At 39.2% G+C, this 24,981-nt stretch overlaps 1 long non-coding RNA gene and 1 pseudogene across 1 annotated transcript; both read right to left on the bottom strand.

Annotated features, from left to right (window-relative positions):
- Positions 1–1,469: 1,469 nt before the first annotated feature.
- LOC144370493 (uncharacterized) lies at positions 1,470–24,691 on the bottom strand. Its single transcript, XR_013430468.1, has 3 exons — positions 24,446–24,691; positions 19,054–19,164; positions 1,470–5,640 (listed from the first exon to the last, which is right to left on the bottom strand). It is a non-coding gene; the product is annotated as an uncharacterized LOC144370493 (long non-coding RNA).
- Positions 11,118–13,147, bottom strand: LOC101956847 (adenosylhomocysteinase 3 pseudogene; annotated as a pseudogene).
- Positions 24,692–24,981: the final 290 nt, after the last annotated feature.

Genomic DNA, 24,981 nt, shown 5'->3' with positions numbered 1-24,981 from the left:
AAATACATAATACAGACTCACTTCTGTTACATACTCACATTTTTACATAATGCCCTATTAGTGACTGTTGTATTCTGCTACCTTTCCTATCCCCTACTATCCCCCCTCCCCTCCCCTCCCCTCCCAACATCCCTCTCTACCTCCTCTGCTGTTGTTCAATTCTCTCCCCTTTTTTCCCCCCACCCCCTTGCCCCTCATAACCTCTTATTATTTTGTGTATCACTGAAGGTCTCCTACCATTTCCATATGTTTTCCCTTCTCTCTTCCTTTCTCTCCCCCCATTCGTCTTAGTTTACTGTTAGTCTTTTCCTCATGCTCTTCCTTCCTGTTCTATTCTTAGTGGCTCTCTTTATATCAAAGAAGACATTTGACATTTGTTTTTTAGGGCTTGGCTAGCTTCACTTAGCATAATCTGCTCTAATGCCATCCATTTCCCTGCAAATTCTATGATTTTGTCGTTTCTTAGTGCTGCATAATACTCCATTGTGTATAGCTGCCACAATTTTTTTATCCACTCATCTATTGAAGGGCATCTAGGTTGGTTCCACAGTCTCCAAGTTTCTAAGAAGGCAGATGGAACTCAAGCTTCAAGTTGTTCCATGAACAGAAGAGGGGCACTTGTATATTATTAAACTTTATTCATCGAGAAAGGGAAGAGAAAGTTAATCTGACATCTTCACATGTGTAGCCCTGCAGAAAGTTTGGATGAGAGGTGGGAATGTAAGTTAGTATAAACATTATTAAAAAATTTATGAATGTTCCTCAAAAAACTAAAAATAGATCTACCACATGATACAGAAATACCACTTCTGGTTACACACTCATAGGGAATAAAATTTATATGAAGAGATACATGCTTTTGTTGATTGTGACACTATTCACAACATCCAAGACAATAATCTGTGACTATCAATAGATGAACAGAAAAATAAAAATGTGATATATATCTATAATGAAACATTATTCAACCATAAAAGCTGGAACTAGTGACATCATGACAATGTGGATAAATGCATAGGGCATTATGTTAAGTGACATAAGCCAGACATAGAAATATAAATATGACGATATCTCATTTATATATGGAATCTAAAGCAACCTAACTCAAATAAGCAGAGAATGGAATGGTGATTACAGAGACTAGAGGACAGAGATGTGGAGGTATGAAGGTCAAAGTGTTCAGAATCTCAGACAGGAGAGATATAGAGTTTTTATTTAACTCTATTATGTAGCATGATAAAAATAGTAAATAATTTTGAGATAAACAATATTAAGAGTAAGTTTCCAATGTTTCATCAAAATAATAAGTATTTGAGGTAATGTGTATATGAGGTAATTATATTCCATATTGTGTTCATAAGCCATATTGTAGCCCATAAATATGTATAATGTAAATTTTCAATTTATAATACTTTTTTTTGTATTAAGGATTTATCCCTGGGACACTTACCACTGAACCACATCCTCAGTCTTTTTTTTTTTTTTTTTTAAATTTTATTTTGAGACAGGATCTTGCTAAGTTGCTTAGGGCCTTGCTAAGTAGATGAGGATGGCTTTCAACTTATTATCCTCCCACCTCAGCCTCCTGAGCTGTTGGGATTACAAGTGTGCACCACTGGGCCATTACAATAAATTTGAAAACAGAAAAGAGTGGTGGGATGGCAAGATGTGGGGCTATCTGAATTCCCTGAGCTCTCAGGAGAAGGGGCTGCTGCTGTAAGCTGAGGGAGACAAGGAGCTCATTTCAAAATCAAGTCTTTGAGAAGAAAAGTTTGGAGGGTCACTAGGCTGGTCTGAATGACAGATGGATGCAAGGTGGAAAGAGGAACATCTCCCTTCCTCTGGTTTAGATGAGTTTGAAATTAAGCGCAGGGAGAAGGTCTGAGAACACACTAGTCTGATTTTTACTGCAAAATTCAGGAATACTGGTTGTTAGATGAAGGAAGGTGTAACATAGTGTCAACCCTCATCTGGGGATGTAGCAGCTGGTCTTTGATGCGGTTTGGCACAGTGAGATTGGATGAATTTGTATTAATGTGACTTTTAAATAAAAAATAATTTTACTTCTTTTAGAGAAGATTGAAATTTATTGTCTAGAATATGGGCTTTAAAACCATGTGGATTGCCAGGCATGGTAGCACTTGACAGAAATCCCAGCAATGTGGGAGGCTGAGGCAAGATGATGGTCGGTTTGAGGTCAGCCTCAACAACTTGGTTTGAACCTGTCTTGGAATAAATAAAATAAAAATAAGTAAATAAGCAAATGGTGGGGAGGAAAGTTCAGTGGCAAAGTTCTCCCAGGTGCTGCTGGGTCAGATTAGACACAGAGAATAAAAGTTGCTTTCCTGACTTCAGAAAGTTCAGTCACAGTCCTGCTGTGGGGACTGGGGCTTAACTAGAGAGAATTTCAATGTGTCACCATGGGCAGATAAACTAACAGTAGCTACTCATAAATTTAACTTGGAGTAATGACAGCAGGGTGTGTGTGGAGCTTCCTTTGAGTCACAGACTTTCCAGGGCAGAATTCCAAAGGAGCTTCTCCATTTCCAGCAGGCAGGGGCCAATTGAAGTGTGTGTTACTCTGGAAAGGTTTTTCTTCCCAAACAATGTCACTTGTTCCCACCTGACTTAGGGTGAGGAAGAGCCCAGGTGAGAAAAAGACCTTAGAATATCCTCCTTCCGCTAATTTCAGTTCAAAAATCACCAAAATGGACAGAGAAAGAATTTATTTCCCTGAAACATAACTTATAAAAGTAGGTTTTTCTATATATTCTACCAAAAATGTTTACAATATTAAGTTTACCAAAAATATTTAAAATATTTTGAGTTTCTGATGTGGCATCACAAACTATTAATTATAAAACTGAACATGCAGATGACACCATGGTTAATAGGTTGGATTCAACAAAGGGCTTCTCCACACTTCTGGCATTTGGGGCCATTTAACCTTTCCAAGACTTACTGAATTCTAGTACCCATTCATTTAGGACAACAATAAGATTTGCCATTTTCTGATTAGTATACAAGGAAAAATCATGTAAAACCTTTAGCAGGGAGCTCAGTATTAAGTCATGCTTTTTCTCAAACCCCAGATTGATTGCCAGCTTGGGATTTCTTTCATGGGGAAGGTGAAAACATTGGATAATGGTAGCTCTGGTGAAGGATTTCTTAGGTAAAGGGCAGTTTCCAGCTTGGTGAATAAGTGCATTGTCATGGGGTATCACTTCCAGACAGGTCTTTTGACAATGAAGTTTGTCATATCATATACTCCCCACCTGTCACACTGGAAAATTTTTCTTTTTGGGTCTGTGCTCAGCTGAACAGTCTCTTTTTCTTCACCCTCTTTCTCCTTTGTTAACAGAAAAGACAATTATTTGCTTCCTGTTTTCTTTTCTGAAAACTCCAAGGTAAATTTTCATCCCTCATGCTAACCTAGTAGCAGATGCTTTCTGTTGTGACTTCATGTTGTTTCCCCATTTTTAAATTATCACCTTGTCTTGATTTTTTTATCAAATAATATTAAAATAGACATTTCTCTAAGATTCTTCAAATTCTTTTTTGTAATGAGAGAGTATACTTGAAGAACAAGTTTTCTGTGTGGAACATTTTTGTCATTGTTAATGGTTGTGGGGATGCTGGAGCTCTGGCTTACTTTTTTTTTTTCTTTTATTGTTAGATATAAATTTAATTTTTACAACTTTGGGGATTTTTTTGAGCTGTTTCCTATCTACTCTCACGTTCATTTATAAGAAAGGCTTGTTTGGTCAACCACTGAGTGAGCAACAGTGGAGGGGCTGAGTGTCAAGGTTTTCTTGTTTTTCATAAATTGTTGGGTAAATAATATCTTTATTTTCATGAAGGCTTCCATTGTTAATTCACTCTGACATCTTCCATAGTCAAGATGCTCTGGTGCCACATCTCAGAATCTTCCTGGCATGCTTTATCATGAGTTTTAATCATTATTCTGTGCAATAAGACTAGGGTTCTTTCCTGAGAATAATACTGGGACGGGATGCTAAGAAACAAGCATGCACACAATACTGCAGATGAAGGGAAGTCAATTTAGTGTGAAGCAGACACTGAAAATCAAACCCTTCTTCAGATAGTAATCTGGCCACAGCCTCCTCAACTGCCTGAACCAGAACATCAATGTGGATCTTATCTCTTAAGCTGGGGGTTCTCAACCTCTGAATTACTGCTTCCACTCTGTAGGGTGCTTCCAGGTTTTGAACAATGGCTATTTTTCATTCTAACTAATACTTTTACACACCCATGTCTTTTCTGGAATGGAATCTAAATAATGAGACCACATCACTTGTTGAGTTGCACCTTGGGATCAATACCATGTCCTCAGAGACTTTTCTTTGTGTTAAATTTCTCCTGATTGTAACTAAAGAAGGATTCAACCATCAAATCAAAGGTCATAAATGTCAAATTATGAGGTGCTTTGGGTAAGAGTTGACACAAAATTTTTCTTGATGAATTGTCATAGGGAAAAGATGCATAATTCTGATTTTTGTTTGACTATAGGCAACTTAGTGGACCTCTGCTACTCCTTTAAAATTGATTATAAGATGAAATACTTTATGACAATTTATTAAGAACTTGACAATGCTAATTAAAGTTGACTTCTATACAACATGTTACTAAGTTACAAATTCTCTACTGTGCAAATCTACATACAGAATGTTGGTTTTCCTAAAATGAATTATAGAACATTCATTTTAAAATGGCTGATCAATGCATCTTCACAGACATCATTTTAAATTGCTGTTATTCTTAATTTCTCATATTTAATATTCAAATGTGTGAAATTTAACTTCAACATAATCAATTTTGTTGAGAATTGTGTAGTTAATCTCAGAATGCATGGTAATGCACAATTGCTTCAATGGGAGTATATAAAATAACTATATTCTAAATAGATTTGAAGCCATATGACATATCCTTTAGACTTTAAATGTAATTGTCCCACCTACCTTATTTGGTAAGTTTTCATTATATATTCTGCTTGAGAAAATATGCTATTGAAGGCAATTTTCAGTATCAGAACAATTTGAATAATATAGTTTTAAATTTTATATGAGATTTATAAAAGCATATTGTGTAGAATGAATACTTAAGATTCATAAAAGCAAGAAGATTTAATAAGCCTCATGATTTTAAGATTAGAAATGACATTAAAATCTGACCTTTCTGTTGAAGCCAGAAATACCTGAGTCCTGGAGACATCATATGATTGACAGGGTTAGTGATGAAGGATCATGGATCCTGGCTTTTGGGTGCAAATGCTGCTCAGTAGGGCCAGAGGTGGTAGAGTACATCTGCTTGCACACCACTCCTCTTTGTTCTTAGTCCTTCTAAATAACCATCATTAGTGCTCATAATTACTGGTTGGTTATAATGTGTAGATTTGTCGTCTCTCTGGAAGCAAGTAGCATTGTTGGCAGTTGGAGACAGACTGTCAGAGGCTGGAATCTGCTGTCAGAGTCCAAATCCTGAGGCTTGAACCCCAGCAATGCAAGGGAAGGCCCCTTTTGAACCATTTCTCTGGATCTTCTTTCCTGTCCCTTCATCTTTTCCTCTGGATTATCACAGCACCTCCTGCAGGCCCCAGGTAGGCTAGGGTGAGGGCAGGTCCTGGAGAACCCAAAAGGAAAGGGCATGTGAGTAAGAGACCAAGCAGAGAAAGAAAGAGGGGAAATGTGATTTACAAGTGAGTTCAACAATAAATCATAATTGAAAGCATATATATTAAAGTGGATTTTATTCAGAGAAAGACAAAAGAGATTAACACACTCAGAGCTCTATCTACTTGGGGAGTAGTTTGGTTAGCAATACAAACATTTCTGTAATTTTGTTAACGTGTAAAGAATTTTCACCTACCCTTCATTGAATGTTCCCTGTGGTTTGTGATTACCAAGTTCATTTAGCAGACAAAGCATAGACAGATTGCCTCCCATCATAAAGAACAACTGAAGAGGGGAAGGCCAGTGTGCATTGTGGGCAGTGCCATACAAGAAAACCACATGAGGTCCAAACACTAAGTTAATCTTTATTAATTGTGTGTGCAGGCAAAACACAAATACATATGTTTTCTCCTTTACTACTTTTGAGCATTTCTTAACTGTCTAGGATTCATCAAAGCTTAGATTTTGAACCAGATTTTGTGGCCACTTGTTTTAATATCTTACATGCACAAAAGTACCCTTGCTTTTGACATGACTTTTCTCAGACTATTTCAATTTTCAGAATGCCAATATAAGCACAATTGTTTCAGGCCTTATTTATTTTTCTCAATTTAGGAAACTTGCTATGGTTTTCCCCAGGATGCAAAAAATTCTACCCCCAGAAAACCCATAATGATGCACTTTGGTGGGGGGCGGGGGGGACCAGCACAGGAAAGAAGTATGGTTTTGTGGGTAAGTACTTAAGTAATGGATAAGTCATTTGGAGTCCTTTATCTTAATGGAGCCATGAAGCAAAGGGTATTCTTTGTCTATCTCAGAGCTCAGGTTTTCATCATAATAGATCCCAACAAAGTTCATTTTGTCCTCCATTTTTTTTTGAGTACCTGAAGATCATTTCAATTTAGAGGCTAGGTTGTTAGCTGTTTCCATGTTTCTGCTATGTTGGAAATCCTCTTGGGTGATGTTTGCTTGATTGATTGTCCTTATTTTAATTGTTTTAAAAAATAAGGATGGCTGATTTTTCTCATGAACATGAGGCCTGACATGGTACAGCAAGGCTGTCTTTATTCTCTCTCTGTGGTTATATCAGACTGTGGCTGGGGCCAGATCTCCTTAAAGTCTCCTTTTCTCCCAAGTCTCATCCTGGACTAAGAAGAATCAGAGTGACTGGAAGCTTGGTGTCTTTTTCTCTCTCTGGTGTCCCTATGTGACCTCTCCACAATGTGAACTCAGAGAAGGGGCTCTTTGCAGGGCTGAAAATGGAGAAAGCCCAAAGAAGCTGGCAGAACCTCATCCTTCTCAAACCAACATCACACATCACTCAGCATTGCTTCCACACCAGAGCAGTCACACAGGCCACCTAGGGCCCAAAGATGGGACAGAGACCATGTATCAATAAGAGGGATGTTTAATATGAGAGTGGACTATGAAACCATCAGAGTCAGATCTCCAGCCACAAAACATGTACATTCTTCCTGCTTGAAAATGATATTCACCTTCCCAAGCCTCCAGAGTCTTACTGTCATCTCAGTGACTTCTGGATGCAGATGAGGTTTCTTGGTAAGGTTATTCCTCATTTGAAGACCTGGGGACAAAAGGGACTGGCTCCTTGCCCCTCCCTTGCCGACTTACAACCATAGGGCAGAAATAGGACAACCCCCACAGAGTCTCTTACAGGAGAGGATTGAAGTGGGGAAACCATGACTGTCCCTGGTCTGCATCACCTCAAAACCCATCAATTGATTGTGCAGCCCACGCAGTAGATCCAGGCCACTGCCTAGAAATTTTTCTTCATGGTTTCTGGTTTAGTCATCTGGAGCTCTGAGTAATCCTTTTTTGTCCCATGGGGAATGATGGGTTTTTGACTGAGTATTTTCTCAGTCTGATTGCCCTGTGTAACTACCAGAAATTAGTGGCTTAAAACAGCACCAGGTTATTGTGTCCATGGTTTCCAAGTCCAGGCACAGCATAACTGAATTTCCTGCTTTGGGCCTCCTTGGGATGCAGCCAAGGTGCTGGTCAGAGTAAGGATCTCAACCCAGATCAAGATCATTTTCCAAGTCCATTGACTGCTGGTGTAATTTATTGCTGCATTCTCCTGGCACATCTCTGTTGCTGGAGGCTGCCTGCAGGTCTATCTCCATGGAAAAAGGATAGTTTACAGTCCCTGACTTCTACCACCACCTAGAGAGCAATTTTAAGAAGCCCACCTGATTGCACAAGGTCCACCTGGCCAATCTCCCCACATTAAGGTCAGTCAATTGAGGACCATAATCACATCTGTGAAATACCTTCAAAGGGGCAGCAACATTACTGTTGAATCATAGAGCTGGAGGTAGGTGCAAGTTCTCTAGGGGCTGAGGATCTGAGAGCATCTTAGAATTTTTCCCCTCACATCATAACTAGTAGTTTGGGATCCAAAAATCATTGTTCCCTTGTGTATTATTTTTGCTCACTTTAACTCAAACAGTGCTGTTTTTATATAGCAATTACATTAAAGATTCATGGATGTCCCACAAGTTCTAAGTGTATTCCACATAGCAGGCCAACCACAAATGTCTCTGAGATGATTCTCCCTACTCTGGGTTCCTGAATGATCATGGTAGGAGGGCCAGATGCTTTAAACTTCTTTTTTTTCCATTTTAAGAATATTTTATTTGTCTTTTGAGATTACATAATCATTATTGCTGATCTAATACAATCACTTAGACATAAAGATTTCCAAGAGCTTCTCAGAAATGGCGATCCTTAGAAGTTTTTGTTCCTTTTAATAAGATGATAGTGAGAACTAGATGATTATTTTTTATATATATGTATATATAGTTTAGGACTTGTCCACATATAATTTGCTGGTGTTGCCTATTTTCTTTCCATAATTTTCCTTTATTAAAAAAGCTTAATGCAACAATGCATTTTGATTCTTTTTAAACCATGACAAAGTTAATTTTGAGATAACCACAGGAGCAGCAATTTCAGATCTGTTCAGATAAAAGCCAAGCAGCAAAAAAGTTTTGCAGGAGTGTGTGGCCACAGAGAGCCATGCTCACTTGGGAAGGTAGGATGGGGAGTTGGGAGGGCAGAGGGAAGGTAGACTAGATGCATTTTTTTCTCAGTGAGAAAAAAAGGAAATTGAATATTTCCATTAAGAAGGCAAAAAGACCTTGAAACTAGCATGAGTTCATTGAAGATAAAATGGTATGTATCCCCACAGGCCAGGGTCACATACAAAGAGATAATTGGCCTTCTTTCCCATGCCTCCTGATACCTAGGGTGCATCTAAGGTGAGAGGCTGGAGGAAAGAAGACATATTTGCTCTGATTCCAAGGGTAGAGGGAATAATGATCAGATTCCAACATTAATAAACAATCCAAATAGGAGGCCTGGGACTCCTTCTTTTTAATGGTTGATGAAACAGGGTCCCCAGAGAGAGAGGAAGGGAGGTCATCTGAAACTCAGAGGCAAATAGCTCACCATGGGCAGCAACACTGACAACCTAACTTAGAAGCCCATGTGGCTCCTCTTCTATTTTGGGGTGAGGCAGAATGTTAAAAGTACCAGCACATAGTAAGCTCCACAGAGAGCAAGGCTTTGGTGAGAAATAGCAGGTTATGATTTTTGGTCTAAGAACATAATAGGCAAGAGTCCAGATATCTGTCTAATGGAATCTGCTGGACATAGATGAGGTAAGATTTGAATCTTTTGGTAAAGAGATCCGATTAATACAACCATCAGAACTGGGCAGGCAAAAGAACTTAATAGTCTAGCAGAAGTTTCAGCATTTATAGTCTTCCTTAAAAATTAGAATATAGTCACGTATGTGGCACTTTTCCAATAGTGCTAAGAAACGGCCTCTGAAGAACCAGACTCAATGGGCTGAGTCTATATTTTATTTAATGGCGCAAATAGCCATCTACCAAGTTATACCTCCGTATCTCCAGAACAAAGGACATTTTCAGACTAGCTCTAAGGGTATATGTGAAGACCAGGGGAAGTTGAACATGGTGGAGGTAGAGGGTGGTCAGGATGGGAAGGTTTTAGTAACTCTGGATGGTCTGGTATTTCCTTGAGTCACCTTGGTCTTGAGACTTTTGAGGCAGACCATCATAAGGAAAAAATGGGAAACAAACATGAGAGCATTAAATAGGGTTGGCTGTGGGAAGAGAGACTTATTTAATTCAAGATTCCTAGAGTCATTCCAGATTGCAATCCTTAGAACTAATGTGGTCCCAATGGAAACCTTAAAGTCAGCAAGTTAGCCTCTAAAAGGAATTCAGCTTTTGGGTAGGATATAAAATTCCATGTTGCTTGCATTACTAATATTTTTTATAATGCTGGAGTTACTCAAGAAATGAGCTCTGAAACAGAAATCTTAAAAAGGTCAGAACACAAAGATATGCCAGCTGAACAAAGACCACTGATCAAATTGTAGTTGGTTTTACCATGGCAATGGCCAAAGGGATAAATGAATGATGAGGTTCAAGCTAGTCAAACTAGCTTTGGTCATCTGGATACAGGTTATAGTGTCATCTCTACCCCTCAGCCAGTCAAGCTGCCAAGTCTTTTCTGGGAGCAAACATACCTGCTTCTTAAGAGTGTCAAGTAGTGGGCCTAAAACACCTGTCCCATTTCGGAGGACTTAAACCTTTAAATCCCTGGGGAAGTATGCCCTTCCCTACTTGTTTCAGAAGTATTTTTAGATAATAACAAAAGTTTAAGAAAGCAGTGTTCCACAACAAGCCCTCCTTTTCTGAGACAGTGCCAATCTGAAGGGGTCTTCCTGGGAAAATATCCAGTAAAATGACAAGAAACAAAACTATGGGTCTTGGTGGTACTGGCTCTCACTTCCTGAGTAGGGTTTGATGGGGTTGGAAAGACGGTTTAAAAAAAAAAAAGTCTGACAAACATCAGAGCTGTTGATGAGATCATGAAGGCATATCCCTCTTGGAACCAGAAAGCATCAAAATGGACATAAATATTCAAGAAGAAAGGAATGCTGGGTAAGGAAGGACACCCCAGTAGGCATAGTCACAGGCCCAGCTAAGTTCTTAATGCAGTTTGCCAAGGCCTTAACATTCCTTCCTGACTAGCCTTTTTATAGAGAAGGCAGTGATAGTGATGGTCAAGGCTGGGAACTCAGGTCACGTTAATTCAGTGGCTCCCAAAGGCCTTACCTGGAGAAGGGCCAAAGCTAAGAAAGGCAGCTACTAAAACTTTATTCCAGAAAACCTAGGGAACAGGAGGCCTGGAATCCCTGGACTAACTCCTGAGCCTGAACATGAGAAAAATGGCCATTGCTGAGGATTCAGAGTCAATGGGGAATGATGTGTATGATGCACTAGGAATGGGTCCCCCATTTCTTTCCTTCCTCAGTCTGTCCTCTGTAGCTCTCATGGCCTTCGAAGCAGTAACCACACTCTGGGCCAAGGCTACAGGCACAGGATTCTAGATTTTAATAAATAACTAACCTAACACACAGGGTGAGCATGGCGAGCAGCTGATTGAAGGAGCAGCTTGCTAGGTCTTTCTTGGATAGTAGTGGAGAAAAGGTGTGGAGTTCTATTCCTTATAATGTCTTCTGGCTTGAGTTACAGGCACTTAATACCTGTAGTAATTAGGCTTGAAGGGCCCATTCTTGTTGAGTCCCAGATACTTGGCCTGTTCATCTGTCAGTTCTGTCAGGTGGGCATCAAAGGTGGGCAGGTGTAGGCTTGCCACGTACTCATCCATTTTCTTAGGCAACAGGTAGACATCCTGCTTATAGTGACCCTCAGGAGCATTGTAAAGCTCTATTAAGGCGAGAGCCTGAGTAGTAGCAATGATTGAGAGCACAAATGTAGGCACTGTGGAGCAGCTTAGGTTCAGTAGACGGCCCTCTGCCAGCAGTACTATCCTCTTGCCATCAGGCCATATCACATGGTCAACTTGGGATCTCACTCATTCCCAGGTCAGTTCTGGTGTCCGCAGACTTGCCACATCAATCTCCGTGTTGGAATGTCCCATGTTACAAACGATGCAACTATTCTTCATACGGTCCAAGTGTTCTCTGGTTACCACATTCTTATTACCTGTACAGGTAATAACAATGTCCACTTGTCGGATGACCTCATTTCAATTTCACCAGTCGAAATCCATCCATACAGGCTTGCAAGGCACAGATGGGGTCTATCTCAGTAACGTACACAATGGAGCCCATGGCTTTCAGAGCAGCACAGCACCCCTTCCCAACCTCTCCGTAGCCACAGACTACCACTTGCTTTCCACCAAACATCATGTCTGTTGTCCTTTTAAGACCATCAAGAATTGATTCACAGCAACAGTACAGGTTGTCAAATTTCTGTTTGGTGACTGAGTCATTGACATTCATGGCTGGGACACAGAGCTTCCCAGCTTTGGACAGTTGGTACAGCCTATGGACTCCAGTAACGCTCTCCTCGACTATGCCCTTGATTTTCTTAAACATATTGGGGTACTTTTTATACATCCAGTGAGTAAGATCCCCTCCATCATCCAAGATCATGTTTGGCTGCCAGCCCTCCACGTTCAGTTCACACATCTGTCAATGCACCACCAAAAGTCATCTTCTGACTCTCCTTTCCAGGCAAGGACAGGAAATCCACTTTCTGCTAGAGCAGCAGCCACTTCATTGAGAGTGTAATAGATGTTACAGGCAGCCCATGGGCACTGTGCCCCCAGAGCACCCAGAGTTTCCATAAGCACAGCAGTCTGCGCAGTGATGTGTGTGCAACCCACCATTTTGGCTCCAGCCAAACGCTTTTCTCCTTGAGCTCGCTTCCTCAAAGCCATCAGTGCAGGCATTTCTTGTTCAGCAATTTCAATTTCTCTTCGTCCAAATTCTGCCTGTTTGATGTTCTTGACACACAAGTCACTGCTTCCCTTAGAGTTCTTTTGCTGTTTGTCCCTGGGGGATGTCTCATCATCAGAGCTCTCTGCATATGAAGCCGCTGAGCTATAGCTGTCAGTAGATGACTGAGAAATGGAAGGAGAGAGAGAGAGCGACGTCCAATTTTGGTGGGACGCTTGTTGAATTCTTGCTTCTGGTCAGCAAACTGGATCTTCTTGACTGTGCGCGGCACCTCGGTGACTGTGCCCTCGGGGCTGACCAGGGCCTCGCCGCAGTCCCGGTGCCGCTGAGGCTGGTGACGTGGGTCGCTCGGCTTCATGGCCGACGCCTGAGGTGCCTTCCTGGCGGCAGGGCTGAGAGCGGCGGCGGGCCCCCAGCCCGGGCCAGGGGCCAGAGGCCGCTCCGCGGCTGGAGCCGGAGCCTCAGGATCCCCGCCGCCTGCTGGAGGGGCCATGGCGCCCACTGACGCCGAGCTCAGTCCTAGTTGCGGCTCCGCCTCAGAGGAGCTCAAATCCTTCAGGTCCACTTCAGGCACCTTGGCGGCAGCCGCTGCTGACACAACCTGCACCGACATCACCGCCTCCGCTGCAACCGCCGGCTCCCTCCTTTAAACTTCTTAGAAGACTATTTTAAAAAATATTTTTTTAGTTGTTGATGGACACTTATTTCATTCATTTATCTATATGTGGTGCTGAGAATTGAACCTAGTGCCTCACACACGTGAGGCAAGTGCTCCAGCACTGAGCCACAACCCTATCCCTAGTGGACTTGATTTTAACAGATAGAATCTGAGAGGCCCAAACTTTAGATTATCAGTTCTCTTTCTCTGAAAGAATCAGTGAGGCACCTACCCCTCTTCTTACAAGGTCTTAATGAATGATCTTACAAGACTACATTGACTTTCAATTTGAGGTTCTTTCTTCATTTTGGCTTTGGTTGCCATTTGCATGTATTAAGAATTGTTCATAAGTTTGAGCCCTTGTTTTTCCTACTTGAATCATTTAATTTCTTCTTTCTTTCTTCCTTTTTTTTGCCTAATGCTCTGAGGTTTCAAGGACATTTGTTGAACAGAAGTGTTCAGAGAGGGCATCCCTGTCTTATTCCATTTTTTAGAAGGAATATTTTCAGTTTTCTCCTATTTAGGATGATACTAGCCTTGGGTTTAACATATATAGCTTTTATAATGTTGAAGTATTTTCCTACAATAAGTATATTTCCTACAATAAGTATTTTTCCTAGTGTCTTGGATGCTATGTTCTGTCAAATGCTTATTCTACATTTACTGAGATATTATTTGAACCCCAAATCTCCACCAGAAATGTTATAAAACTCATATGTTCAGAAAATTATCAGGATATAAAAATAACACCATAAATCAATTGGATCCATATACACCAATTATGAATCAACTGAAAGAGAAATGAGGACAACTACACCATTCACAATAGCTTCAAAAAAGAAACAAACAAACAAACAAACAAACTTGGAAATCAATCAAACAAAAGCAGTAAGAGACCTCACCAATGAAAAGTACAAAACACTGATAAAGAAGTTGAAAAAGATCTTAGAAGTTAGAAAGATCTCCTATCTTCTTGGGTAGCAGAATTAATATTATCAAAATGACCATACTACAGAAAGCACTATACAGGTTCAATACCATCCCAATCAAAATCCCAATGATGTTCTACAGAAATAAAAATGCAGACATGAAATTCCTATAGAAAAATAAGAAACCCAGAAAAGCCAAAGCAATCCTTAGCAACAAAAATGAAGCTGGTGGAATTACTATTCTAGAACTTAAACTATACTACAGAGCAATAGTAACAAAAAGAGCATGGTATTGGCACAAAAATAGACCTGTAGACCAATGATAAAGAACAGAGAATACAGAGAATAACCCAAATAATTACAGTAATCTTATATTAGACAAAGGTACCAAAAACATACAATGGAGAAAAGATAGCCTCTTCAACAAACGGTACTGGGAAAACTGGAAATCCATATGAAACAAAATGAAATTAAACCACTATCTCTCACCATGCACAGAACTCAACTCAAAGTGTATCAAGGACCTAGGAATTAAACCAGAGACCTTGTGCCTAATGGAAGAAAAAGTAGGCCAAAATCTCCATCATGTAGGATTAGGCCCCAACTTCCTGAATAAGAATAATATAGCATAATATTTTTTTAAAAAAAGTATCAATAAATGAGATGGATTCAATTCAAAAGGCTTCTTCTCAGCAAAATTAGCAAAAATAACAATTAGTGAGGTGAATAGAGAGCCTATAAAATGAGCGCAACTCTTTACCACAAGAACATCAGATAGAGCACTAATCTCTAGGGTATATAAAGCACTCAAAAACCTTAACACCAAAAAATCAAATAACCCAAACAATAAGTGGGCCAAGGAACTAAACAGACACTTCTCAGAAAAGGATATATAATCAATCAACAATATATATACAAATGTTTAACATCTCTAGCAATTAGAGAAATGCAAATCAAACTAAGATACCATCTCACTGCAGTCAGAATGGCAGCTATCAAGAATACCAACAACAATAAGTGTTGGAAAAGATATGGGGGGAAAGTCAAACTCTTACATTGCTGGTGGGACTGCAAATTGGTGCAGCAAATCTGGAAAGCAGTATGGAGACTCCTTGGAAAACTTGGAATGGAACAACCATTTGACCCAGGCATCCCACTCCTCAGTCTATACCCAAAGGACTTAAAATAGCATACTATAGAAACACAGCCACATTAATATTGATAGTAGCTCAATTAAAAATAACTAAACTGTGGAACCAATACAGACACTCTTCGATAGATGAATGGGTGAAGACACAGTAGTGTATACACACAATGAAATATTACTCAGCATTAAAAGAGAATAAAATTATGGCAATTGCAGGTAAATGGATGGAGTTGGAGAATATCATGCTAAGCAAAGTAAGACTATTCTGAAAAAATCAAAGGCCTTATGTGCTCTCTGATAAGTGGATGCTGATCCATAAAGGGGGTTGGGGGGGTAAGAATGGAGGTACTTTGATTGGGCAAAGGGGGAGGAAGAGAAAGGAAGGAGAGATGCAGTTAGGAAAGATGGTGGAATGGGATGGACATCATTACCCTAGGTACATGTATGACTGCCCATGTAGTGCAACTCCACATATAGTGCAACCAGAAAACATAAAGTTGTGCTCCACTCGTGTACAATGAATCAAAAAGCTTTCTGCTGTCATGTATAACTGAATAGAATTAATAAAAATCAACTAAGAAAACACTTCTTTTCTTTATAAATTACCCAGCCTGTGGTCTTCTGTTGTAGCAATAAAAACCAGAGAAGGACAGGGCTCCTGAGGGAAGCAGAGATCAGAAGCTCAGGGTTGAGCACCAGAGCCAGACACTCTGTCTCCCATGGAGAGCTTGCTTCTCTCCAGCTCCACAAAGAGAACAAACAGAGGCAATTCCTCCTGATGGCTGTTGGAAAGGAGGTCACTGGAAGGAACTACTGCTGGTACACTGTCCTCTGGCTAACAGGTTCATTATCTCCCATCTTTTTCCTTTTTCCTTTGTTATTAATAATCATATCTTACTTTTCAAACCCAAACCTAGTACAAAATGTTATTCCAATAGAAGCTGTATTTAAGATGCAATTTGAAAAAATCCATGGCCTGACTCACTAGAGCAGTTGAGGAGGATCCAGGCTGTCCTGCCCAGGCTTCAGGTACTCCCCAAGGGGACCAAGGTAGGGCCAGACCCCCAGCAAGGAAAGGTATGTTTGGAAAAATAATTACTTACTGCCCCTAGGTTTCAACTCTGGATGAAGCAGCTCTATATGCCAGGACAGTGCCATGCCACTAGACACCAGAGTACATACTACATGCTGCCTGTAATCACAGGATGCAATCAAAAAGGCAGGACAGAGCAGAGAGCATCAGCACTCCACAGGCTTTCCTACGTTAGCAGGTAAAGCAGACAGCCTGATATTTCAGAAAAAAATACAGAAGGAAAGCAACATTTCCTGTATATATCTGCTTTAAAATTATAGCTTAAAAGCCACACTTCAAGAGTAAGTAAATAAATAAGATTAGGACTTATTTAAAAGAAAAAAATTAGAAGTCCCAGTCTCATACATAAGTCTGGGTCATATAAGTCCTAATCTTATAACTAAGTCTATATTACAGCAAGAACATCTCATTATACAATTCACAAAAGTACATTAGGTTTACAAGGCATGCATGGATCTTCAGTATCGCTCTCCTCAGCCCAATAGTAATGAGCCCTTCCCCTGATAATTGGTGATGGCTTGATTTGGGAACCTGAATTCACATTCTTGCCTTCAGTGTGATTAATAGTATACATTTCATAATTTATGTATAATCTATATATAATGGCTGATACTATCAGTATAAAGTCATTCTAAAAAAAAAAAAATCTTGTTTGGTGTTGAGGAGAAAACCTAGGACTGCATACCTGGTAGGCAAATGCTATACCACGGAGATGAACTCCAAACCCATTAAAAAAGCATCAGTTTTTTGGTTGGGACTGACGCTCAGTGATAGGACGCTTACCTCACATCGAGAGGCATTAGCTAAGAAGTCAGTAAGATGTTACAAAAGGGTAGTAGGAGAGGATACCCTTGATTGTTCCTGATCTTAGTGGGAAAGTTTCAAGTTTATTATCATTAAGAATGAGGTAGGTAGGGGTGGCAGGAGCAGACCGCAAGCTGGGACAAGTTGCCAACACTGAGGGAGAATTCACCCAAGCCCGAGGGCAGAAAGTTGAGGGAAGGAGCTAAGGCCCAGTGGGGTGACTGGGCCACTAGTGGGGAGTCACTGGTACAAGCCCAGGCCAGTCCTCGGTGTTTCCAGGCAGAACACAATGGTTGGCAGAGCCCACCCTCCATGGAATTCTGAGTGCTTGGGTCATAATTGACTCCTTGGTGTTCCAGGAGGTTCAGAGCAGAGGTGGATAGAGACTGAGGTGGTTTTCAGAGCAGCTCTGATGGCACACTGAAATTGGGACAATATTGTCCTGGTTTAGAGGCCTAGGCTCTGGCTTGGGCCACTCCTTAGTTCAGGAGGGGGGCAACTTGGCTTCCCTCATCAGCCGTATCTCCAAAGTCACTGAGGATGAGATTCTCGATGATTTAGAGGATGTAGAAGCAGGTTTACCTAATTATTGGAGAAAGAACCTTGAAGATACCAAATGGATGATCAGATATGACAATGAAAGACTTAAAAACTATTGTACTGAGCTGGAAGAAAGTTATGTAGCATCAGAGCTACAGATCCAACATCAATCTGCAAATTACAGGAATGAACTGGAAAAGAAAGTAGAAATCAGGCCACTTAAAGCAAGACAGTTTGCCTAGAAGATGAGTTGTCCGCACTGCAGTCAGTAGATTCAGGGGCAGGTGGTGTACCTGCAACACTGCCTCATCTTCATTCGGTAATGAGATCAGTCATTTTTCAGCTTTTCCCAGTGATGACATGGACTTTAGTGACATCATTTTATCCCAACAAGAAATCAACAGACTGTCTATTGGAGTTTCAAGACTTGAATCTCAAGTTAGCCATTGGAGGGATATAGCTCAGGCAAAGGGAACACATAATTCTGATCAAAGTGAAATCTGCAAACTACAAAATACTATTAAGGTACTTGAACAAAACCAAAGTCAAGACCTTGATCATCATCAAGAGGAAATGTCAGTTTTGCAGAATGCACATCAAAAGAAACTGGCAGAGATAAGTTGCCAGTATCGAGAGAAATTAAAGACTATATGGAAAGGATTGAAAAACTTGAAAATCAATTTAAAGTGACTCAGGAGTTACAGTAACTGATGAGTCTAAAATCGGTGAAATGGAAAAAAAAAAACTATTCAGGTTCTACAAACTGAAAAAGTAGAGTCTGGACAAAGATGGGAGAACATAAGGATCAAATAAAAGACATAATTAAAAAATTATCTTTGGCAGAAAATGACAGAGATGCCTTGAAGAGGGAAAAAGAGCAGCTTGGTGTGGAAATGTGACAAATAATTGAACAGTGTGAAAACTTGAAACTGGAATGTAGTCAATTGCAGCCTTCTGTGATGGAACAGAAAGATGAGGAATTTAAGAATTTGCAGAAAACCATCGAATAAATAAAAGCCCAGTTTCAAGGAGACACACAGAGTACTCCAGCAGACAATTCTGATAGTTTTCAAGAAACAAAATTTAAAAGCCTTCCTATAAAAAATGGAAGTGAAGAACACAACCTGTGTAACTATGAAACTGAACAATAAATGAAAGGAATCCAAGAACGAGAACTTGATATTCAACTTCTAAATGAAAAGAATATATCTTTAACCAAACAGACTGATCAGCTGTCCAAAGATGAAGTTGGCAAACTCGCTCCAGTTATCCAGCAGAAAGATAGGGAGATACAAGCTCCTCAGGCTAAAATTTATTCAGGAAAACTTGATATGAGTACACCCCAGCTCTTGTCTGCATCATCACTTACCTCCCAGTCCTCAGAGGACAAAGAGCTGAGACAATCACTGCAAGAAAAAGATGCCACCATTAGGATGCTCCAGGAAAGTAACCACAGGTTGTCTGATGCACCTGCTGCCACCTGCAAGAGAGAAAAAAAGAACATAAACAATCAGATTCCAAAATTAAACAGCTCAAGGAAAAACAAGATCTGTTACAAAATTTACTGAAAGAAAAAAATCTCTATCCAAGCCAAAAGTGATCAGTTACTTTCTTCAAATGCAAAGTTCACTAACAAATTAAATGAAAATGAGTTGTTGAGGCAAGCAGTGACTAACCTCAAGGAAAGAATATTAATTTTAGAAATGGACATTTCTCAACTAAAAGGGGAAACTGAAAAAAATAATAGAAACATCCAAAGAAAAGGAAATGGGTTGGAATCAAGCATTACAAGAGAAGAACATGAAGTTCTCTGTGGTGCTGCAAGAACAACAGTTGGAGTACCATTAAATGAAGGAGCAACTTTTACAAGAAAAAGAACAGAGCAAGGCTGGGGAATTAAATTAGCTTTTAAATGCAGTTGAATCCATGCATGAGAAGACCATTCTACGTCAGCAGGAGACAGACCAACTCACCTTGTCCCTAAAGAACCAACAGATGGAAAAGAGTACCCTCCAGCAAGAGGTTCAACACTTACATGACAAAGAATTACTCTTAAATCAAGAGGTACAAAGTCTGGGGAGCCATCTTTTAGAATCAGAAGATTCTTACACCCGGGAAATTTAGGCTGCAGAGAAGAGAGAGATGAACCTGAGAGAAAAAGACACACTATTGGAGGAAAAGCTACTTTCCTCTTCTAATGCAACTCATCAAGCCTGTGTGCAGACAGAGTCCCTGCAAAAACAGGTGCATTTACTCTCCCAAGAGAGGGATGAGAATGCACTGAAGCTTTTGCTCTACCAAGAACAATTAAAGCAGTATGCCAACCTGCCAATGGTTCTAGAGCATTGCCAACAAGAAGAAAAAGCTATGTATTTGGCTGAATTAGAAAAGGAAAGACAATATATAACTGAATGGAAGGAAAAGGCAGGAAATCTAGAGAGGTATTATTATTACAGAAACATTTGGATGAAGTCAACGGTGTGTTGGATTCAGCAACCAGACTTACACAACAGTTACATCTAAAGGAAGAACAGATTGAAGGACTTAAAAAGCACAATGAACTCCAACAAGAAATGTTGAATAATGCACAAAAGAAATTGATGAACAGTGGAAAATGGCACAACAGAAAAAGTGGACAAAGCCCTAATGAGAAACCTGTTCATTGGGCATTTCCATACATCGAAAAGTAAGCATCGTGAAGAGTTATAGTTATTGCGAAGCATCCTGGACATTCAAAAGGAGAAAATGGAGCAGTTGTTGAATGGAGATGATGGTGACATTACTAAGTGGATGACAGGTTGGCTTGGAGAAGGATAAAAAAATGTCCCCAGGACATCTTTGAGACCAAATGAGTAATCTCTGCTGAATAGTTCTTTTCTAGAACTTTTTGTTAAATTTCTGGAAACAATCTCCTTCATCTGTTCCACCACCAAAACTTTCTCCTCATGCCATGAGATGTCTAGACTCCAGAGGAAGGAGAAAGGAAGGTGAGAATGTACCAAGAAGTTTGAAAGATGCAGCAGAATTCAGAGCTGGTAAAAGAGTGGCTGTGAATCTGTTCTTGGCACCACATTCCACAGCAGTGCCACTGATTAGCCTAGCTGGACTTGGACCTGGTGGACCTGGGAATCCCCATTTGAATCCCATCACAGACTTCATGCCCACCTTTACACCATTGCCAGTGTCCCTTGACAACAGCGCCCAGGTTGTACCAAAAAACTTTTTAAAGCAATAGGTGATTCTCAAGCCAGAGATGATTTAGCAGTTTAAAGAAGCCATAAACAATTTGAACTATTTACAGAGTGGCCTTTTTGAAAAGTTGTGTATTTGCAGAGAAAAAGAAAAAGAAAAAAGTTGATATATAGAGCTATCAGGTGTTTTGACTACCCTCCCCCCTTTTTTGTATGTTTTTTTTTTTTGCTGTAGCACTTATTAAAATTGTATTTGTGTTTGTTTGCCGTAGCTTTTTTATATAAAATTTTGTTCCTATGCTATCAGGTAATCAACAGCAAAAATAACTATAGCTTCAACTTTTTATATAATTATATTTGTTAAATTTAATTATATTAATATAAAAAATGATTCATTTATATTACTGAAAAGAAGAAAAATATAACCCATACGAAAAAGATATATATCTCAGAATTTGGGCTATATGCAAACAAAATATGATGTAGTAAAGTTGTGAATTCTTTATAAAAGAAAACACTGTATAACTACTAAAAGAAAATTACAGTGGCAGGGCCTCAACATGAAGTTTAGTGCGTAAATTCTAAGATTCTTTTAATTCAAATGCTATGACACCTATCCCTTTTACTTATCTTCATTCTATTAAAAAAGTCACTTGACATTCATTCCCTTTTCTAGATGTTAAATATGTCCAGAAGGAAGATGACTTTTGTCAGTGAAACCAAAAGTATAATCACATGCATCCTTTTTAATTTGTAAGAATGCATCATTAAATGTCTGGACTGTTTACATACTTTTTTGGGACCTACAGTAATGCTTATAAACACATTTAAAAAATTTTTGATCAAAAACAAAGTGGGGAAGATAAACAAAATAATACAAAGTTTTGAAAGATGAAAAAGTTTAAAAAGGAGTAGTTAAAATCTTTGTTAAAAGAATCAGGAGACTATAGTCTTCAAAGACTTAATCTTTTTAATTTTTTGTAGTTGTAGATGAGGATCAAACCCAGCGGCTCACAAATGCTAGTCCGGTGCTCTTCAACTGAACTACTGCCCCAGCCCCAAAGACTATATCTTTACAAAGCATTCTCTTTCTGTATCTCTTTCTCCACTCCCCCACACCCCACCCTCTCCAATATTCTTTCTAGTAGTTAAGAAACAGAACAATGCCAGCAGAAGATGTGTATGTTTTTCATTCCTAAGGAAGTATTTCAGTCAACAGGATTGGAAAAGTTCTATCAAAATTCTAACACTTAAAAGGACTTAATTTTGTCCTCAAAGTCAAATAGAAGATTTAATTACCAACACTGAGGAAGGTCAACATAACTTATGTTTCCTTAAAAATCTTCCTAGCCCATTTATTGATTGGGTTGTTTACTTCTTTAGTGTTAAGTTTTCTGAATTCTTTATATATCCTGGAGATTAGTGCTCTATCTTATGTTAGTGTGGCAAAAATTTGCTCCCAAAATGTAAACTTTCTCTCCAACTCACTGATTGTTTCTTTTTCTGGAAAAAAAACTTTTTCAGTTTGATTCCATCCAATTTATTAATTCTTGATTTTATTTCTTGCACTTTAGGAGTCTTGATATGGAAGGTGGGGCCTAATACAACATGATCAAGATTTGGGCTTACTTTTTTCTTCATTAGGCAGAGGGTCTCTGGACTAATTCCTGGGTCCTTGATCCACTTTGAGTTGAGTTTTTTGCATGGTGAGAGACAGGGGTTGATTTTCATTTTGCTGTGTATGAATTTCCAGTTCTCTAAGCACCATTCGTTTAAGAGGCTGTCTTTTCTCTACTGTATGTTTTTGATGTCTTTCTCTAGTATGGGATAACTTTATCTATGTGGGTTTGTCTCTGTGTCTTCTGTTCTGTACCATTGTTCTAAACATTCCATTAACAAATATATAGAAAAATGTTCAACATCTCCAGTAATTAGAGAAATGCAAATCAAAACCCCTCTAAGATTTCATCTCATACCAGTCAGAATAGCAGTTATCAAGAATACAACACCAACAAGTGTGGCAAGGATGTAAGGGGAAAGGCACAGTCATACATTGCTGGTAGGACTGAAAATTAATACAACAAATCTTGAAAGTTGTATGGAGATTACTAAGAAAACTTGGAATAGAACCACCATTTGACTCAGCTATCTCATTCCTCAGTCTTTACCCAAAGGACTTAAAATCAACATACTATAGCAATGCAGCCACATCAATGTTTATAGTAGCTCAATTTTCAAGAGCTAAATTGTGGAACCAACCTTCATGCCCTTCAATAGATGAATGGATAAAGAAACTATGCTATATATACACAATGGAATATTACTCAGCATTAAAGGAGAAAAAAATTATGGCATTTACACATAAATGTGTGGAGTTGGAGAATATCTTTCTAAGTGAAATAAGCCAATCCCCAAAAACCAAAGGCTGAATGTTCTCTCTGATAAGTGGATAGTGATACATAATGCAGGGGTATGGGGAGAATGGAGGAACTTTGAGCCAAGGGGAGGGAGACAAACAGAGGGGACATGAGGGTAGGAAAGAAGGTGGAATGAAACAAAAATCACCATTACTCTAGGTATATGTATGACTGCACATGTGGTGCAACTCCACATCATGTAAAACTAGAGAAATGAAAAGTTGTGGTTCATTTGCATACCATGAATCAAAAATCTAATGCTGACAGTATAAGTGATTATAATCATAAAAAATAAATTAAAACAAAAGAAAATTCAAAAATGTATAATTTTTGAGTCAAAAACAGATCTCTTCTAGACGTAACCTAATTAGGGTCAGACATTATTAGCTGCCTTCTGTATGCACTGAATATATCTTAGTGACTATGTTGCCACTCAAAGACAATGATTAGTACATGCTTTTGGTCATATATTTTCAACATCTCATTCCTCAAAATTCAATGTTCCCAAGATAGGGGTTGTTGCTCAGTGGGTAGAGCTTGTGCCTAGCATCAGCAAGGCCTTAGGTTTGATCCCAGCACCACAAATGGAAAAAAAAAATGTTCCTCAAAATGAAGCCATCTAGTTGGGGCTATAGAGCTACTCTAAGTTTCACAGTACTATTTCCAATCCATTCTCTTGTTTTTCAAGAATACTAGTTACAATAACAAAGGTATTGTGGTTTAGAATTACAGAATCTCAGAACTATAAAAAATAGAAGAAATTATTTAAACAATCCTAAAATCTGGAGAAGTCAATCTGTCAACTCATGATCATATAGTTAGTTAATCAAAAATTTAAGAATATATTCTATGTCCAGGCCAATTGTCTTCCATACTCTTAAGCTTTATTAACATCAATGATGGCAGTGTGTCTTGATCTTCCATTGTGTAAGATGTCAGATCTTGGCAAATCTGAGACCATCCCTCTCATCCTTCCATACCAGGGATTGACCCTAGGAGATAGCACAATTTATCTACCACTGAGCTACATTCCCAGCCCATCAAATTTTATATCTCATCAATTTCCTGTCCCTGAGTATATAATCTTAGAAGGTTACAAATATTTGAGTTTAAATTAAATTAAGGTCAGACCAAGTACTTTCATCATATTTACCTCTCATGGGAGATTTCATGGCTGCTTTTATCATCCCCATCAGAAGCCGGAGGCTCTTTGGGTCTTGAGCCAGTCCAGATATGAAGACTGCCAGGGCACTGGTATGATGTCCAAGATACTGGAAGGCAAAACTCTGTTAAACGTATGCCTAGAAATAAAGGAAAATGATGAGGTTTAGACAGCAGGGCTGACTGGCGTTCAATAGTAGAACAAACAGGACTGGAGAACTTAGGTGGATGGCCTTGATCCATAAAGAGGACAGGGGGTTGATAGAGGGCAGGGGTTTGATAACCAAACTAGCTGATTTCTTCTAAGATCATCAAATATGAGCATCCTCACATTTAAAACCTTCATCTTTTTATTTCTGGAACACTTCTTAATTTCATCACATTCATTGATATTTTTTCCCCATATAGCTTTTGTTGTTTATTGGGGATTTTAAAAATGTTTCCTATTCCATCTTTAATTTCATAAGCTCTTCATTCTCCCTTATATAATCAAGAGAAAAAATGTCAACTTGTGATTACTATGTAAAG

The sequence above is a fragment of the Ictidomys tridecemlineatus genome, chromosome 14, assembly GCF_052094955.1.
Source record: "Ictidomys tridecemlineatus isolate mIctTri1 chromosome 14, mIctTri1.hap1, whole genome shotgun sequence".
Classification (NCBI taxonomy): Eukaryota; Metazoa; Chordata; class Mammalia; order Rodentia; family Sciuridae; genus Ictidomys; species Ictidomys tridecemlineatus.
Note: the sequence above shows the minus strand (reverse complement) of the source record. Positions and strands in the feature narration are given on the sequence as shown.